This window comes from Drosophila gunungcola (assembly GCF_025200985.1).
Source record: "Drosophila gunungcola strain Sukarami chromosome 2R unlocalized genomic scaffold, Dgunungcola_SK_2 000027F, whole genome shotgun sequence".
NCBI lineage: Eukaryota > Metazoa > Arthropoda > Insecta > Diptera > Drosophilidae > Drosophila > Drosophila gunungcola.
This window is the reverse complement of record NW_026453175.1, coordinates 858,633-872,033: the sequence shown is the minus strand read 5'-3', so window position 1 is coordinate 872,033 and position 13,401 is coordinate 858,633. Positions and strand designations below refer to the sequence as shown.

Here is a 13,401-nt window from a genome sequence, read left to right as displayed (position 1 = left end):
GCCTTTTTTAAGAGAAATCAAGTAAATAAAGACTTTTGTTTTTTAAAGTTGACAAAATTGTGGTACTCATAATTTTCGTTTAAAAAAAACCTATTTTTATAAATGTTAGTAATAAATTCGATTTCAAAAAATTACAATTTTGTATTTAATGTTACGCGTACAACATTTTTCGACAATTGCTTTTAACGTTTTGCATTATTATTGAAGTAAGTAATTTAATGCTGATTGCATGTAGGCCCACTGTTATGTGGTTTCCCCTGGCATTTGCCAACTCCTCCCTTTCCACTTTTCTAAAATGCTGTTTTTCTCACAATTGACTTCAATCATGTTGGGCATATGTATTGACTGCTGATTGATTGATGAAGCCCAGCAAATGCTTAGTTGTTGGGCCCAAATTGCATAAATCCTTGGCGCCCGGCCTTCGTTTTCCTTTTGGCCCACGTTACTTTAGCCTGCGGTCCACTTTTCCTCCCTCCCTTTTCGTCTCACTCTCAGACGCTTGTAATTGCGTTTATTGTGCGTTTGAGATTTGTAATTCGATGGCCCAGTATCGGCGTTTGTGCCTGTATCTGCATCCAAGTATATATGTGTAAGTGTGCTAGCCAGTTTGGGTTCGGTTTTGGCCGTGTTGATTGAAAATGGCTTAAGTAATCGACAGTTGATCGGCTGATTTGATTGCTGGTGTTGTAGTTCGGTTGTCACTGAATATTGTTCGCTGTTGTGGGGATCGCATGCCTTGAAATGAATGTTAGGGAATTCCTCTAAAAGTAAATCAATATTATCTTAGTTCTTTTGTCGAATACATTCCTATGTATTTAAAAATCTAACCATTAATTAAAATTTAATATTATTATCCAATGTTTATTAAAGCATAAAACCACTTCTAAGAAGTAAAGGTTTTATATAGTCTTTCTTTCCGCTGTTTTGCATAACAGGTGCCTTATGCCTGGCATTAAGTAACCAATTTTATTCACCCACTTCATTTGAATAGGTATACCTTTGATTTGGTTTTAGTAACCGCAAACTACTTTCAAAAATTAGCAGATTGACAGCGCCACATCCTTTCACATCCTTTCACATCCTTCGCTTCCTTCACTTAACCCCCGGCGCCACAATTCTATGTCAGGTACAATCTTTGAGTCTGAACCCTGACCCACATTCCCCTCGAAACCGCCCCCCAGAACCACCCCAAGAACCACCGTCTGCAGAGGCTCTTGAGCGGCTAAATAAGCTTGCTGGCGGCTACAAACACTTTTGCGCCTGGACGCAGCCACGAGCACCACTTTGAGTCGAGCGGTTTGGCGGTGGGGTGGCATGGGTTAAGTTGCTGTGTGAAGCAAAACGTAAATAACTCGCCAAAGCCAAAGCCAAAGCCAAAAGCAAACAAACAAACTGCCAGGAGGAGCAGAAGCAGAAGGCTAAAGGAGACGCCAGAGCAGAAGCAGCAGAAAACCGAGCCAAAGAAACGTAAAATGCCGCAAAATGGCGCAAAAGAAAATCCACTTTTCCAGTAAAAAGTTCTTCACATTATTGCTGTTGTTGTTGCTGCCACTGATGCATGTGCTGCTCCTCTGTTACCTGCTACCTCTTGCCATTTACCATTTACCTACCCGTTACCTTTGCTTTTGGCCAAAATGCCACCATTAGTTGACCTGAAAATGGCTTGAAGTGGCGCTCAACTCTTCTCTTTTAGTGGCTTCCACATGCACTCCAATATTTAACATAAACAAATATAAACGAACCACTTCAGCGGCTGTCTCTGTGGGTATATCTCAATCCAGTCGGGGAACATGGCGCTAAATATGCCAACAATATCAACAGTTAGTAGTGTCCTAAGGGATTTAAAGGTATAAAACTAAGTAAATAAAATATAAAATATTTTTTTCTTAACGATTTTACAATTTCTTATGAGAATATCTTATAACAGTTGATTATAATTTATAGTTATTACTTTCGTTTTTCAGGCAAGAATACCTTCATCAATTATGTATTCTTTAGTATTTTTTAATTTGTTTTTTTAATTTTATGCGAAACTATATAAATATTATTTGAAGAATTTTTTGGTCTTTTCACCTATTTTTAATAAGGATATATCATAGAGTATGGAAATTGTGCAACTCTATCAGGCGGTTACTGAACTGGATTAATAAAAGCAACATTCCACGCAGTCTCTAATCAATTCAAAACGAATAGACAACTACTTTTAATCAAGATGAGATCCACCACGAAGGAAACCAGTTTCAGCGGACACCCAAAGAGAGTTAGTGGCAGATTTTTCTAGTTGTCAAACCTTTGGGTGGGCAATTTTAAGCAGAACGCGACATCGAGCAATCAAAACTGCCATGATTAATGTCAGCACAATTGACATAAAGCATTGGCCATGGCCGAGAGTGGAAATCGCCGAGGGCCAGCCGGGCCAACTGGAAAAACTCGAAGCTGAGTGGCAGCCAACTTGGCCAGCTCGGCCAACTGGAGGATGCAATTATTGATGGATTATTTACTGTCAGCACTGTCCGTTATGACAATGAGATATGGCCACAGGGCGGGATGTCTGTCTGGAGAATGTCTGCAGCCAATGACATCGACTAGACGAACGAGTAGTTGGGGTTTGCTGCCCTGGAGCCCGAGTCATTGAATCTTGCTCCTTTTGGCATCTCCCGTATTCCTGACTTTGCAATTTATGGCCCGCAATTATCTGGAGTGTGTGTGTGCATCATTAGTATTCAATATATTCAATATTCACTATCATTGCAATGATGCATTAATTGCGCGTAATCACCTTTCATATTAATAGTCAAACAATGGTGGCGGTAGTACCTTAAAACATAACTCTCACACAAGAAAAAAGTATGCTGCTAATAATACTAGAAAAGAATAAAAGAATATATGGACTAGGCCTTAGGCAACATATTGCACTGACTAATTTTTTAAGTTTTTTGCATGTTCACAATTTAAAATCTTTTTTGTCTGAGAATTATGATATTTTTTTTAGACGTTGTCCAATGTGAATTATGCCTAGCAGTAAGCAACCTCTTTTTACAGTGCATAACTCCCAAGAAGGCAGCCGAACCCAAAGTCAAAGTCAAGCGCTGGCGACGCCTTCGCTCATTTGCATATTTCGTGTAATTATGCGGGGAAATTACAACGGGAGCGATGGGCCACCAACCATCATCGTCGAAATCATCATCATCCTCACAATCCATCGCATAACTTCTTGTCATGGCCCTGAGACTTTGGCTGCCAGTCGGACGCAGACATTTGCCGTTAATTATGTTGACAGCATTGACAGCGCGCTGGGGATCGCGATTGGGATTGAGAATGGGGATATACATATATACGCCATAGAACGGCGTGGGGACCACCAGCCATGTTGTGTCAATCGATAAACGTTTAATCGCCTTGAATTGATAATAGCCAACTGCCCATTATGACCGCGCAGATGTCCCGTCTAATGGATAATTTGTGTTGCGACCAACTTTTGATTTGGCCGCTCAATCACATTTCGAATGCAAAACGTCAAATCGCAGCGGAAATGAAGACCAAAAAGTTCTGATTCCTTGATTCCCAATGATTTGAGCAATTTCCATAAATTTATTGGGAATTTATGAAAAGGCCGTGGGAGTGGAAAATGTTCGAATTAGAGTTTCAAGTTACTAAAATTAAGTGAACATCAGATTGTAAAATATTAGTTTGTCAAAACTTATAAACTCTAAAAAAAATCAAATTTAGCAAACTTAGAAAAAATAAAGAAAGAGTGCTTAAAAAAAAAATTACTTGTGCGTCGGCCGGGAATCGAACCCGGATCAACTGCTTGGAAGGCAACTATGCTGACCATTACACCACCGACGCCGCTTGAAACACGGGAGAAAATATCTCAACTAAAACGAAGAGAAGAACAACAGAAGCAGAGAAAGGGGAAAAAAGTGGGAAGAGAGAGAGAGAGAGAGAAAAGATAAGAGATTATAAAAAGCGCTAACCGAATTTAAGCTTATGCAATAATAATTAAATGTTAAGCCTAAAAATAGAACAAGTAAACAACTATTATCTTATCACATTTATGGTATTTATTTGAACACAGCTTTCTTTCCATATGTCAGACATTTTCTGCTATCTTATTATAAATTGCAAAAATCTTAAACATTAATGGGCTGCCGTAAGGTAAATAAAATGATATTTATGATGATTGCTTATTTGCTTTGAGAGTAATTGGTTAAATTTGTTTGCCCAGCATCACCGACAGTGTAGAAACTGTGTGGAAACCTCTTCAACCTCCATGTAGGTGTTGCGTAGGTGTCAAAGGTCAATGGATTTTCTGTTCGACACAGACCGCCTGTGGACAAACTTGCTCAACGGCTCCAAAATGCCAAGCGAGCAGGCGGAAAACAACGAGTTTTCTGTGCGAAAAAAGCCTCTGCCAGCCAGACTTTGCTTTTGACAAACTTATTAAAAAAGTTTCTGCCAGTTGGCAAATATCATAATCATCTGCATTTCAGATAGTACGGAGTTATTTTCCCTGCCTCTTTTCCGTGGCTCATCCTTTCCTCCATATTTAGCGAAGGCTATGTTTGGCCTATGCCCTCCGACTTGAGCTCGTCATTTACAGACAGTTTGTTCGCAAACTTAACCACTGATGGTATACTTGATGCTCTTTCAAAGGGGCTTATTAATTTAGCTTGGAACCCCTTATTGAACTAATCACCAAGAAGAAAATAAGCATTTTAGATTCGATTAAATTTAGTGGTAAAATCTACATTTTGATAAAAATCTGAAAAGTGTTGTTAATTTCAAATAGAGTTTAAAGAGGACATATTTCCAATCAAAAAAGTTAAATTCTCACATAACGATTATCTGAGATTAATATAATCCAAATAAACAACTAACAAATAACTCAAATTTCACAAAAAAAATCTTAAATAAATACTTTTTTAAATTGTTATACAAAAATTTTAGGGATACAATAACCTTTAAAATTTAAAAAAAATTCCTGAATAAACGATTTTTTGCAAGTTTTGTTCATTAAAGTTATAAATTTTACAGTCTCTCTTTTTTTTATCTTAAATTGTTTTTATTAGTTTTCTATAGTTATCTTCAATAGATTTTAATTTATCTGCTTAATTTACTTAAATATTAATTACAAATAGTTATTTAAGGGTATTCAAATATTACCAACAATTCTACCCACTCTCAATTAATTGTCAAACAATGTGATGTGCGTCTATGTGAATTTGTAATTGAGATGATGGATATGTAAATAGTTTTATCAACTGATTATGCTTTTCATATTAAACAAGTTAAATAAAAAGTGATGACAAAGTTGAGCCATTATATTAAAATGTGCATATTTGTTATTGCATGCCAAAGTTAATATGTGCAAAAAACTTCCAATGTTGCTGGCCTTTATAAACAATTTTAATTAAAATTTTCCCAAAATGTATATTTATATAAATATTGCCCACACATTTTGATTGCTGGTGGAATTCCATTTTTTTTTGTCGTAGCCAAGGCGAAACAGTAATTTATAAAGCATGCAAAATTTTTGCCTCATAGCTGTTCCTTACTGTGGATTAAGTTGAAGAAAGGTATGTAGTTTAGCGGCTTTAATTGTTTTGCATTAAATTCTTAGAACATTTTTATTTGTTTGTTAATATATGTCGATGCTTTGGCATACTTTTAGGGGTCCAAAAACAAGTCACATTTTTTGTGTCGGTACTGTGAGTAATGGGTATTGGGTAGTTTACTCCACACGGGAGGCTATCTTTATTTTTTCATTTATTTATACGCGCGTAAGCCAAAGTTGGACGGGGAAAATTGTGGGACCCCAAGGGGGTCTCTCGGGTAGTAAATAACAAAAGCGGACAGTTGCTTACCGCACTGGCCAGTGTCCATGGGATCGTTCCAGTTCCCCCCCTTGTCCACTGCACCTCTAAAATATTTGCAAGCTGTGCGTGCGGAAATTAAAGGCATCAAGCTATGAGCAACTTGCAACTTGCAACCGGCAACATCCACTTGGCCTTCATAATTGCCTTGCGGTGCTTGGGCTAATAGAATTAGAATGTGCACCACATGGGCAATTTTCTGCAAATTTGTCGCTCGGTTCGCATACATTTTGCAGCTATTGCAGAGCCGAGCCAAGAGGATCGCCGCCTCGTGCTCTATCCACGCTAATTAGTTGGCCAAGACGCTGGAGCAGGCTGAATAAAAATAAGCGACGAGAAACTCAGCGCTATGTGGAGACCATGTTCGGATCGAAGGAGTTGCAAGGAGGTTGCGGAATGTCACCAAAGGTTGATTGGGATCAAGGTGAGAACGAAGTTGTTGCCGCCGTCGCGGAGCCATGAAATGTCCACTTTATGGTGGGTGAGCTTGGAAGTGAGGAATCCAATGGGATGTTCCCTGGTCCAATGCAAGTTTTTTTTTGTCGTGTTTTCGGCATTGTTCAAGAGGCTGGTGTGTTGGTTTTTTTACAAGAGTTATTTAAGGTAGACTTTTTCTAGACTTTTAATTGGGTAAAAGAATTTGTTGGATGACAAAACTTTTAAGTTTATTAATTAATATAGAATTAAAGAAATTTAGTGAATAAATTAAAATGAAAACTTATAATTAAAATTTCCAACAAAACTGTAAAATATCTCTAACAGTAAGAAATAAATTTATATATGCAGTGATGACTATAAAAATGTACAAGTTACAAAACTTGTTATTCTAGGAAATAATTAAGCAAAACAAAATAAATATATGACATTTTATGACTATGTTTTGGTCAAATCTATTTTTATACCCTTGCAGAGGGTATTATAATTTCAGTCAGAAGTTTGCAACGCAGTGAAGGAGACGTTTCCGACCCTATAAAGTATATATATTCTTGATCAGCATCACTAGGAGAGTCGATCTAGCCATGTCCGTCTGTCCGTCCGTTTATATGCAAACTAGTCTCTCAGTTTTAAAGCTATCTGCATGAAACTTTCCCAAAAGTTGTCTTTCTATTGCAGGTAGTATATAAGTCGGAACGAGCCGGATCGGACGACTATAGCATATAGCTCCCATAGGAACAATCGGAAAAATAAATGAAAAAAAATTATAACTTTGCTGTTTTTTAATTTTTTGTTTAGTTCTTCGACATATAGTAATGGTAAAATATTTCCGATTTACGGTTTAAATTTCATCAAAATCGGACGACTATAGCATATAGCTCCCATAGGAACAATCGGAAAAATAAATGAAAAAAAAATTATAACTTTGCTGTTTTTTAATTTTTGTTTAGTTCTTCGAGATATAGTAATGGTTTAATATTTCAGAATTACGGTTTCAATTTCATCAAAATCGGACGACTATAGCATATAGCTCCCATAGGAACAATCGGAAAAATAAATGAAAAAAATTATAACTTTTCTGTTTTTAATTTTTTGTTTAGTTCTTCGACATATAGCAATGTTTAATTATTTCAGAATTATGGTATAAATTTTATCAAAATCGGACGTCTATAGCATATAGCTCCCATAGAAATAATAAAATATATAAAATAACTATCTAATAATTGAGCTGCAAATAATCATAGTTTCAATGTTTTTTTTAGCACATACTCAAGTAAATCATAATTTAAATGTTTTCAAAAGTATTTAATTAATGCAATAGCTGCAAGGGTATATGAACTTCGGCTTGCCGAAGTTTGCTTTCCTTCTTGTTTTAATTGGTTCTAAACTGTTTTTTTTTAATGGTAAACTGTTTGGACATTTTAATATTTTCGTGTCAGCTTTACTTAGTATCTTCACCCAATTGACGCCATAACGGCTCCAACAAATAACGGTTTAACTATAGAATTAGAATTTAACAACAAAATGCAATTACCAAGCACCATGACCGGCCAAAAAATACCGACAATTTAGCGACGCTGTGAAATTTCAAGCCTAAATAACGAAGAATACTTGGTTTGCCGCTGACAACGGAAATTAAATTGCATGAAATTGGAAAATTATTACACGCGGACACAGAAAGAGGAAAATGCATTTGCATAGTGTTGAGGTAGCCATGCAATTTGGCCGGCCATTTAAGCCAAATTAAGGCCCCGTTGGAGGCTCTACTTGGCCTAAAACTCTGTCTCCTCGACGTCTTTCTGGCCATCGGATGTATGTGCGTGTTGCTGCCGGTCACATGCAATCAAGGCTGCAATTTTCTTAACCAGTTTCCTTTAACCAGTTGACAATTCATGTGCGTAACGCGGTCTAGACCCCGTCGCTTGGGTTCTGGTTATTTTTCTATCGACGGACACGACATATATGTTACGAAAACCAAACGCCTCGTACACTCAGAAAACTAGATTCCTTGAATTAAGGAAAACATGGCCTAGTTTTAGGAAAAATTGCCTTAATTTTGGGAATAATTGCCTTAAATTTGAGCCCTCCACACAAAATTTAGGAAAACATGGCCTTAAATTAGGCCTTTATGGCCATAAACTTAGTTTTAGGTCATATTTTCCCAAATATTGTATGAAAAGCAATTATTCCTAAAATAAGGACATGTTTTCCTTAATTTATCTAAGCTTAAGAAGGTGTACATTGTAGCTTAAAGTTTAAGTCTGCTACTGATCAGTGATCGTGATATCGAGCTGATTTATTTTGCTGATCAACTAAGTTTTAAAAAATCTTAACTAAATATATAAAAGCTATATGCTATAGACGTCCGATTTTGATAAAATTTATACCATAATTCTGAAATAATTAAACATTGCTATATGTCGAAGAACTAAACAAAAAATTAAAAAACAGAAAAGTTATAATTTTTTCATTTATTTTTCCGATTGTTCCTATGGGAGCTATATGCTATAGTCGTCCGATTTTGATGAAATTGAAACCGTAATTCTGAAATATTAAACCATTACTATATCTCGAAGAACTAAACAAAAAATTAAAAAACAGCAAAGTTATAATTTTTTTCATTTATTTTTCCGATTGTTCCTATGGGAGCTATATGCTATAGTCGTCCGATTTTGATGAAATTTAAACCGTAAATCGGAAATATTTTACCATTACTATATGTCGAAGAACTAAACAAAAAATTAAAAAACAGCAAAGTTATAATTTTTTTCATTTATTTTTCCGATTGTTCCTATGGGAGCTATATGCTATAGTCGTCCGATCCGGCTCGTTCCGACTTATATACTACCTGATATTCATTCGTAAACATATCCGAGTGACCTCCTTTTTCTCAGTGCACGTCTGAGAGTCTCATCTTTGTGGGCTCTTTTCAGGTCTTTGGTTTTGGCATTGGCATGCATCGCCAATCAGTTGGCAGTTTGTTTGGCTTAATCGCCTGCGTAATTGATATGCGCCTGTGTGTGTGTTTGTGTGTTGGGAGGCGGGAGCCTAGGTTCTTTTTTAATTAAACTCCACGGCTCGTTGGCTTTTAGCTGGCAATTTAACAGAGACATTAATACGGCGAGAGCTGGCCGGCGATTGAGCGGCAGATTGAAGCAGATGCTAAATGGATGTGGAAATAGAATGAGATGACAGCGATTGATCTGGGGGAATCATCTAGGGGAGTGTGTGTGGGGTCGGTACAAGATTGGATCTGGTAATTGCTGGTAAGGAGAGAAGATACTATCTTACCCAAGGCGACTGCTATTTTTATTTTAAACTTAATTTACATTTCAATTTTGTTTTATTAATCTATAGAGAAAAGATTAATAGTGTTGTACGGACAAAATTACACTTTTGTCAATGATTTCAACCTTAGTTAGTTTTACCTCAATAAAAATATATTTTATTTCCCAGAATAACCTTTCTCTGGAGCAGTCAATAAATTGGTATTGGTTATTCGAAACCCTTTTGTTTCGAGTTTATTTATGCATATGTGGCAAAAATTACAATTACAAATGGTCGGTTTTTCAAACCGTTATTTGACAGACCCGCCGCACCTACATACCTACCGGTTGCCCCCTGACCTCGTTTAACCCTTGGCTGCCGGTGGCACCGCGGTACACAAAGACAAATATTGGACCGCAATCACTCAGCTGTGAAGATGCCGCAGAGCAAACACAAACAGAACTCAGAGGCACATCAGACACACTGAGCGGCAAAAGCATAACAACGGCAGCTGAACGGTCATCATAATGCGGAGGGACAGACAGTAACTGCTATAAATATGCGAATGCCAAATAAACAAAACGGAACAAAACGTGCTGGGAGCCAAATGAAACGGGGGCGTGGCAGGCATTGAAATGCCAAAAACGTAAAGCGCAGCTGAGAGAACCAAAACAAATATTGTTTTAAGTGGTAGGGAAAAGGAGGCCAGCAACAGTAGAATAATATTTTTTTATTCAATATAATGCAAAAAGTATTCTGACTATAGAAAAAGACTACAAATTCTGATTTAAAATAATTTATAAGTGTATCTAGTTTATGACTTTAAAGACTTACAAATTTTGCTATGATCTTATTAATTTCCTCCTATACAGGTAAGGAAAAGTATGTTTATGTTTTGTGTTTTTGGATACTTCTTATTGGTAATAAGGGAATAAAGTTTTTGATAGAATTCATTGAATATATTGCCAGTTGATATACAAATATTTATTAAGAGCATTAGCTTGAGTTTAGTGTTCTGCAATCACCATATTCGCCTTACCACATTAAATACTGTGCTGCAAATATTACTATCTCGGTGAACCGAGATTTACGAGGGTGTTGTAAGTAATTGTGGCAGCTTGCTATTTACGTAATAATTCCTCAAGTGCTTACAAATTCACTGAAGCACATTTTGCATCTTCCAATGTTGCAAGTATGTCAGCAGCCACAACGACACAGCAGCAACACCATCGGTAAGCCAGCAACATACACCATACTTGAGGGCTATCTGAGGGCAACTAAAAATTTCAGATTGTGTGCGTGCTGTTGACCTCTTTTCCCTTCCACTGGCAGACACATAAATCGGACTGCAAATCAATTATGTTAGCCGTCTACAAGTTCTTATCTGCCACACAACTCCGCATGGGGCTTGATTATAATCCAAGGTCAGTGCGTGTCCAGGGCAAAAATCGGATTGAATATTTCACGCACGTTTTCAGCATTAATTGATATTTGCAGTAATACGTATAAGTCAAGAACAGGACAGCAGCGAAATGAATAGCAAATGAGTTGCCAAGGATGAGGATAAAAAGGAGACAAAACCGCAACCAAAAATAATAGTAGTTCAAAATAATAATGGTTTCATTATTTGTTAGAACTAACAATCACAAAAATTGCATTTTATATTGCTATCATATCACTAGTACTAAATAAAACACAGAAAAATAAATCGATAAATTAGGATGATCCATTTGAAATATTTTCAGAATATTAATGTGTTATGTAGAAAATTTATAAAATTATTAAGTAATTAATTATCAAAAACACTAAAAATGTAAAAAAAATTGTATGTTAGGCAAGTCTTAAAAGGATCCGAACGCCATAAACATCAGATAGTTGTCTTGGATACATGGAGGTGTTCTTTCTTAGCGTACCATTCCTTTAAAATTGTTTAAGTAGGTTTGCTTAAACAAAAGTTAAAATCCAAGTAAATACATTTTCCCATGACAAAAAGGCTAACATTTTTTATTGGGTGTTTGGTACTCCCAAAATCTGTTATTGAGAATTTAGTGCAAACAAAACGCTTTGCCATTCGCAAACGGCATACTAATTACTCCATGTTCTAGTACATTTAAGCCCCCACTCAGGCCAACGTTCATTGACCTTGGACCTGGCCAAAGACGTTCATATTAAATGTGGACTCCAAATTACAAGCTTAAATATTAACATGTTGAGCTACGTCAGCATAATTAAATTTTCAGTGCAAATATTTGATTTCCAACATTTGACCAAGGAATATACACAAACAGGTACTACTTAATTAAAAGACTTTAAATTCTAACAGGTGTTGTATTTAATTGTCCAGGCATATTAATAAACAAGCTTAAGATGTAATCGACTTTAATGACCAAAAGTGAAAACCGTAGACAGGCAATTTGCAATGAGTAATTAGAGCTTAAAATATCTGTTTTAGAAAACGTAATTCAAGAAAGTACAGAAGCCAACAAACAAACAATTTGCTTTGACTGTAAAAATTAAATTTGCAATCCGGTTTTAAATTGTGCATGAAAAGTAATTACTTCGAGTCATTTAAGAATATAAATAATCAGGAACCATAGAATAATGATTTTCAGCTCTATTATGATATCGTTTTTCGATTTGAATAAAATCAAAAGCGTAATTCTGATTAAATTAAATTATTAATATGTCAAAAAGAATTTTTAAAAAGCTATATAATCAAGTCCGATTTTGATGAAATTTAATCCGTAATTCTTAAAAATAACCATCACTACGTTTTGAAAAATTAAAATAAAAATTAATAAAAAACAAAGGTATATATTTTTATGGGAGCTATATGCTATAGTCGACCGATCCGACCTTCTGCAAGGGTAAAAATTGATACTAAGTTAATAATAAAAAAAAAACAATATTAAAAAAATTTAATTGTGCGTCGGCCGGGAATCGAACCCGGATCAACTGCTTGGAAGGCAACTATGCTGACCATTACACCACCGACGCCCCTTAAAATCCAGAGAATTTGTACCCCTATGTGTATGAATCACCTCATTTCTCTCTTCTGAACTCGAACCTCTATAAATAGAACAAGCGCCAGCCACGCTTTAGAAAACAATGGAAATCTTTGTTTTCTCGCTTATCAAATTGGGTCAGTTAAGCAACTATTTATTAAGAAATTATATTTTTCGTTGGGTTCAGTGTACAACTTATTTGATTTGTCATGACTGGCACACAAGCAAAGATAGCGAAACAGACATAATTAAAAGTAAATACTAAGCGGCAAAATGCATATCTGACGAGAAACAATTCGAAATTTTATTTGCTTCTTAATTAATATATTAGAAATGATAGCAATAAAGCATATAACACTATTAATTAGGTTCCACAAGTGCAGTAAACATAATTCGTTATTAAAAATTTTAATTTTATAACATAATATATAATAATAATTCAGCGCAGTGAATTAATTAAAATTTTCTGTCAAATAAAAGGTTAACGTTTGCTCATCTTAATTTTAGAGCTTCTTGTTGAGTATGATTTCCCAATTGACAAACAGCATAAAGTTACTAAAGTTCTCTACAGAATTAGAATAAATGAGTGTGACAAATAAGTACGGTGTAACCTCTGATAAGTTTCCCAACTCATTCACCTTTAGTGTCAGTTTCATTAGTACTGCCTAAGCTTTTATATGCAAATACATACGTACACAGTTCGGTGGGTCAAATAACTCAAAAAACACACCCACTCACAGAAAAACAACTAACAAAAGGTTAAAGGCAAACCACATGCGGTCCACGAGCTAAACTATTTATTACACACCAACCTTAGC

At 35.8% G+C, this 13,401-nt stretch overlaps 2 non-coding genes across 2 annotated transcripts; both read right to left on the bottom strand.

The window, feature by feature from the left end:
• Positions 1-3,777: 3,777 nt before the first annotated feature.
• On the bottom strand, positions 3,778-3,849 carry Trnag-ucc (transfer RNA glycine (anticodon UCC)). The gene has a single exon. It is a non-coding gene; the product is annotated as a tRNA-Gly (tRNA).
• An 8,654-nt stretch (positions 3,850-12,503) lies between these two features.
• On the bottom strand, positions 12,504-12,575 carry Trnag-ucc (transfer RNA glycine (anticodon UCC)). Its single transcript has one exon. It is a non-coding gene; the product is annotated as a tRNA-Gly (tRNA).
• Positions 12,576-13,401: the final 826 nt, after the last annotated feature.